The 7,024-nt window shown below is 37.8% G+C and overlaps 1 pseudogene; it reads right to left on the bottom strand.

Annotated features, from left to right (window-relative positions):
• Positions 1 to 2,644: 2,644 nt before the first annotated feature.
• On the bottom strand, positions 2,645 to 3,251 carry LOC101153309 (high mobility group protein B3-like; annotated as a pseudogene).
• Positions 3,252 to 7,024: the final 3,773 nt, after the last annotated feature.

Here is a 7,024-nt window from a genome sequence, read left to right as displayed (position 1 = left end):
GGCCAGGCTGGTCTCGATCTCCTGACCTTGTGATCAGCCCACCTCGGCCTCCCAAAGTGCTGGGATTACAGGCATGAGCCACCGTGCCTGGCCTTTTCCAGTTCTTTAAAGGTACAGAAAAGCAAGGAGAGAGAGATACTCAACCAGTGTGTACCCGCACAGCAGAAATGTGTGACAGAATGGAGCCCACCTGATGGATGCCTTTAAGATGCAAGTCCCCTGGGGGAAGAGAGTCTTCCAACCAACCCCTACACCAGCACTGAGGGCAGTGCCTGGCATGGATGAAAGGTTTGTTGAATGAATGAATGACTCAAATTTTGTCATGGATTGGTACCAATCAGAGGACCTCTTCCATTGCGTTGGGATCTGAAATGGCACTTTAGTGCACACTCAGGTTGTTTTTCTTCCAAACTGGGAGAAGGGATGGAGGGAAGCCAAGGCTCAGCTTTTGTGTATGGTCTCACTGATTTATTCAAATTGAAAACTGGAGCTTTTGGACAAAAACATCCCCATGCCATTTCTAGCAGTTCCTCCATCCAGCACACTTCAAGCATTGCTAGTCCCCAGCAGGAAGTCCAGTCTTCCTGGGACTTTGTTTCATCATGGTGCTTCTTCATTGCTGGACACAAGTTTTCCTTTTTTCTTACTGCCTCAAAATCTTAGTTCCTCTGGGCCCCTTCCTGCTGCCACAAATGAACTTTCACTTGCTCTGGGTTTCTTCCCACTGCCACCCATCTTTTATAAAAACAAAATTCGAAAATTAAAAAAAAAATTTTGGTAAAAAATACATGACAAAAAATTTACCATCTTAGTCATTTTTAAGCGTACAGTTTCATACTGTTAATTACATTCACGTTGTTGTGAGACAGCTCTCCAGAACTTTGTCGTTTTGCAAACCTGAAACTCTGCACCCATTGAACAACAACAACCTCTCTCCCGCTGGGAACCCCTGTACTATGTTCTGTCCCTGTGAATCTGACTACTCTAGGCACCTCATAGAAGTAGAGTCATATAATATTTGTCCTTTGGTGACTGGATTATTTTACTTAGCATAATATCTTCAAGGTTCACCCATGTTGTAGCACGTGCCAGGATTTCCTTCTTTTTAAGGCTGGATAATATTTCATTATATGTATATGTCATATTTTCTTTAGTCATTCATCTTTTGATGAACATTTGGGATACTTCCATCTCTTGGCTATTGTGAATAATGGTGCAATAAACATGAGTGTGCAACTCTGTCTTAAAATCCTGCTTTTAATTCAGTCTTTTGGATATATACCCAGAAGTGGAATTGCTGTGTCATATGTGGTTGTATTTTTAATTTTTTTGAGGAACTACTGTAGTTTGTTTTTTTTTTTATAGCAGTTGCACCATTTTATAACCTCACCAATAGTGCCCAAGGATTCTTCCTCAACATTTGTTATTTTCCTTTGTTTGTTTGTTTGGTAGTGACTATACTAACGTGTGTGAAGTGATATTTCATTGTATTTTTAACTTTTTTGAGGAACCTCCATACTATTTTTCATAGCAGCTGTATCTTTTGACATTGCCACTGACAGTGTACACAGTTTTTAATTTCCCCTTATCCTCCCCAATACTTGTTATTTTCCTCCTCCATTTTTTTGGTAGTGGCCATCCTAATGGGTGTGAAGTGACATCTCATTGTGGTTTTGGTGAACATCTTTCTGATGATTAGCGATGTTGAACATCTTTTTGTATGCTTGCTGGCCATTTGTATATCATCTTTGCAGAAATGTGTATTCAAGTCCTTTGCTTATTTTTTTTAATGTAATAGTGTTTATTTAACTTCAAAAACATGTCAGCATTCTAAACATACTAAAAAAACCCAGAACGTTACAAATCGTGTTTAAGTACAGAAGGTTCTTGAACTTTCATTGATGCAGTAGCTCTTCACTTTGCTGACAATGAAGAGTTCTACAGTTTGTTTAAAGACAAACAGTTTAAAAACTAATGCACTCAACTAAGAACAAAAACAAAGTAAAACTTCTCATGCCAGTTGACCCCCTTTGTCCACAGCTAAGATGGCAGCAGAATGCTATGTCACTATATACAGAAACAAGACAACCTGTAGCTAAATGGATGTCCACTGCAGACTCAACAGGTCCAGCCTCACAGTGCACACCCTGAGCTACAGCCCCTCCAGAAGGCATCTTCCCCACAGCCTCAATGCCGAGCAAGGAGCATCAAGAGTTTGTCTTGGTTGTTTTGTTCTTTTCACAAACTATAGATATATACAGTTGATAACTCAGGTTTTCTAGCCAATAACCATATAGTTAACCCCACCTTATAAATAAAAAAAAATGCCAGAAACATCTTTAAATGCCTTGTCACCCCAACAGCAAAGTGCACAGAGTGAGATCACGAGAGTGCCTTTTCATTTAAAAAATGTTTGGAAATATGTACAACTTTGATACAGTTTCAGGGTGCTCCAGACACCCATGGCAACTTGACATAAACCACTGACAATTTCTAGAGCACTTTGAAAAACTACAATATGATTGCGATCAAATTTTGTAATTAAACCTAATGAGGGCAACAGGTACTTCTCAAATAAGAGATGTGTCAATTACGATGCTCCCCTACTCTAAGGTATTCACAAGGAGACAGATAAACAGTTTCTTTATTCCTCCTCCTCCTTCTCTTCCTCCTTGTCTTCTTCATCTTCCTATTTCACCTTTTTCTGGGCAGCTTTAGCAGGACCCTTTGCTCCATCAAACTTCCCTTTCAACTTATAGTCAGCAACATCCTTCTCCTACTTCTCCTTCAGCTTTGCCGCCTTAGTGATGTAGCTAGCCTGCTTTTCACTGTCATTTAAGTTATTCCACATCTCACCTAGCTTTTTTGCCATATCTCCAATAGAGATTCCAGGGTTTGTGGATTTGATCTTGGGGTGGAATTCTGAACAGAACAGGAAGAATCCAGACTGTGGCCTTTGGAAGGCATTAGGATTCTTCTTCTTCTCGCCTCCCTTAGCTGGTCCACAGTCCTTCATTTCCCAATCAGCGCACTTTATCCGCCTCTGCCATTTCATCAAATTTAGATTTCTCTTGCACGGACATTGTCTTCCACCTCTCAGAGCACTTCTTGGAATATGTTGCAAAATTGACAGGGACCTCTGGGTTTTTCTTCTTATGTTCTTCTCTGCACGTCTGCACAAAAAAGGCATATACAGACATCTTGTCCTTTGGTTTCTTGGGGTCACCTTTAGCCATCCTGACCGTATTGCTCACTAGTCTGAGCAGTGCAGGGCACAACGCGCAGCTCAGTGCTCCCCAGCCTCAGGCTAGCTGGCTCCACGAAAGCCTCTCCTTTGCCTATTTTTAACCAGGTTATTTAATTTTTTTGTTGTTGTTGAATTGTAGGAGTTCTTTATGTATTCTGGGTATTAACCCATTATCAGATATATGACTTGCAAATATTTTCTCCCATTCTGTATGTTACCTTTTTGTTCTGTTGATTGTATTATTGGGTGCATAAAAGTTTTTGTTTGAGTTTGGATAAACTACTATTTATCTATTTTTGCTTTTGTTGTCTGTGATGTTAGCATCATATCCAAGAAATCATTGCCAAGTCTGATGCCATGAAGATTTTCCTCTATGTTCTCTTCTAGGAGTTTTATTAGTTTTGGATCTTATGTTTAGGTCTTTCCTCCATTTTGACTTAATTTTGTATAAGATATAAGATAAGGGTCCAACTTACTTGTTTTGTATGTAGACATCCAGTTGTCCCAGCACCATTTGTTTAAGAGATTGACCTTTCCTTGTTGAGTGGTCTTGGCATCCTTGCAGAAGATCATTTAACCATATAGGCAAGTGCTTATTTCTGGGCTCTTTATTCTAGTATTATTATTATTATTATTATTATTATTATTATTTTGGTTTATATGTCTGTCATTATGCCATTACTACACTGTTTTGATTACTGTAGCTTTGTAATATGTTTTGAAATCAGGAAATGTGAACACAACAACTTTGTTCTTCATTTTAAAAATTGTTTTGGCTATTTGAGGTTTCTTGAGATTTCATTTTAGTATTTTTTTTTCTATTTCTGCAAAAATTGCCATTTGGATTTTGGTGGAAATTCCACCAACTATATAGATTTCTTTGGGTAGTACAGACATCTTAACAATATTAAGTCTTCCAATCCATGGACATGAGGTGTCATTTCATTTATTTGAAAGTCTTCTTTGATTGCTTTCATTAATGTTTTGTAGTTTCCAGTGTATAAACTTTTCACCTTTTTATTTAGATTTATTCCTAAGTATTTTATTCTTTCTGATGGTATTGTAAATGGAATTGTTTATTTAATTTCCTTTTCAGATTGTTCATTTAGTGTATAGGAATGCAACTGATTTTTGTATGTTGATTTTGCCTTCTGCAACTGCTGAATTTGTTTATTAGTTCTAAAAGTTATAAGTTTTGGTATTATCTTTAGGGTTTTCTATGTGTAACATGATGCCATCTGTGAATAGAGATAATTTTAATTCTCCCTTTTTAATTTGGGTGCTTTTAGTTTATTTTTCTTGCCTAATTGCTCTGGCTAGGACATCCAGTACTACTGAAGAGAAGTAGCAAGGTCATCCTTATCTTGTTCCTGATCTTAGGGGAAAAAGGCTTCAGTTTTTCACCACTGAGTATGACATTAGCTGTGGGCTTTTCATATATTGTCTTTATGATGTTGAGGTAGTTTCCTTATATTCCTAGTTTGTTGAGTATCTTTTTAATCATGAAAAGGTATAGAATATGTCAAATACTTTTTCTGCATCATTAAAGAAAATCATAACTTTTTGGTTCTTCATTCTGTTAATGTGGTACAATTCTGCCATTCTTTGTATAGTTCCTAAATCCTGTTAAATCTTCCCTTCTAATCTTTAGCTCCTTGGCAATAATTTCATTATCCAGTAAGGATTTTTATCAATATTTTATATGTTGTGATATGTTAATTTTTGGAATAGACTTGATTTTTCCAGCACCTATCATTCTAAGCCTTGTTTCAGAGAAATGTGATCACGCAGCCCTTATTTTATAAAACTTTTCTCTGAGTTCTCTTTTGCCTCTTTCCTATTTTTAGTCTCCTCTTAAATTCCTAGGTAACCTCCTGTGTGTCCCCCAGAAAATTTATTCAGAAACCTTTTTCTTTTCTGTGAAATTGCTCAGTATGATGACTGACAGTGAGCCAATGTTAAAACAATAGTAACCAGAACTCAACATTCTCATGCATGCCAATATCATCTCCTCATCTTGAATATTTTCTGAGCCTATGCAACTTAGATGCAGGCCGTAAGAATATCCTTGGTTACTGGTGCAAAAAAAAAGTCAAGCAACAAAACAGAACAAAATGATAATTGGACCTAGGAGACACTTGGCAGGGTAGCAGTTTTATTTTAAAAGTCAAATCATATTTTTAAAACTTCAGGCCATTTTATCAATGCTTTATTTATAGGTGTAATCAGTTCCATTCAGAGAGAAATGTCTAAAGAATTAGATCATAAATGAAGGAAAGACAGCATGGAACAAAATGGAAAGAATGCAAATCATGAGAAATGTCTTGTCCTTTCTAATACTTGTGATTCCTAAGTTCTGCTTTCTGGAGAGGTCATGAGTGGGCAGAGACAAAGCATGCAACACGAAAGGAGTATCATGAAGTCAACCACGAAATGCTGTCTCACCACAGTTATTTTCTAAATACTGTCATCATCACATTTTGCTGTTAATAGATCTATATCACAGTGGTATTAATGAAAATGACATGTCTAAAAGCAAAAATTTACATAAAGTTTTGTATTAGAGGGTCATAAATGCTAGTTGAAAAAATTCGAAACTCTAGTTGGGACTTCATTTGTTTGTTTTTTTGTTTTTGTTTTTGAGACAGAGTCTCACTTTGTTGCCCAAGCTAGAGTGCCATGGCACAATCTGGGCTCACTGAAACCTCTCTCTGCCTCCCAGGTTCAAGCAATTCTCCTGTCTCAGCTTCTGGAGTAGCTGGGATTATAGGCGCCTGCTACCACACCCAGCTAATTTTTGTATTTTTGGTGGAGACAAGGTTTCACCATGTTGGCCAGGCTGGTCTTGAATTCCTGACCTCAGGTGATCTGCCCGCCATGGCCTCCCAAAGTGCTGGGATTACAGGCACGGGCCACCGTGCCCGGCCTGGACATTTTTTAATTAGGTGAATTGGCAACTGGATCTTTTTCTACCTTTTTCTTTTGAGAAGGTTTTTTTGGTTGTTGTTAATCAAAAGCTTTTTCCCCTTTCATTAATGTCTAAGTACATAAATGTCTACCTGACACTCTTATTTTTGTGGGTAAAACAGCTCAGTTTTTGTACTAGTATTATAAAATTCTGGTTTTGATAATTCAAAGTTATGGGGTCTACGCAGAATTTCTTATGAGAAACACACAGAAATCCAGTGTCTTATAAAATGATTTATATTTCATTCACGTTTCAATTCTATTTTTGGTGAAACTTGATCATTAGCAGACGCAAATGTACCTTGAAGCCTTGGTCAGTATATAATATGTGACATATCATTGCCTACAGCACTAGAATCTCCTCATCTTTTGAAAACTGGGCTAGAAAAATGAAATATGCAGGACAACCCCAAATTCCCATCTTTTCAGAGATTGCCAAGCAAATGTGAACCCTCTGAATTTGCTGAGACTCTGATCTCCAGTGTGAACTCAGGTTACCTGCCCTTCAGATTCTAGTTACGGCCTTCAGAGACTCTGCTGAGGCACTGCAAGGATGATGTTCTTTGTCACAAGCTCACTGTGCACTTATTTTATGCAGCCAGGCAATAAGCATATCAAATTCACCTTCAAACTTTTGGCTTTGTGGCTTGAAAAAACCCAAACAAGAATTTTTCTGGAGCAACTCTTTCAAGAATCCTAGTTTGGTTGGTCTGACTCCCAAGGGCTATTTGTGATTAGATGATTCCTCCTAAGGGTGATAGGTTCTGTTGAATTTCACATTAGGTCCAAGTTCCTCATGGTCCTAGCGTA

The sequence above is a fragment of the Gorilla gorilla genome, chromosome 12 (assembly GCF_029281585.2).
Source record: "Gorilla gorilla gorilla isolate KB3781 chromosome 12, NHGRI_mGorGor1-v2.1_pri, whole genome shotgun sequence".
Lineage (NCBI taxonomy): Eukaryota > Metazoa > Chordata > Mammalia > Primates > Hominidae > Gorilla > Gorilla gorilla.
Note: the sequence above shows the minus strand (reverse complement) of the source record. Positions and strands in the feature narration are given on the sequence as shown.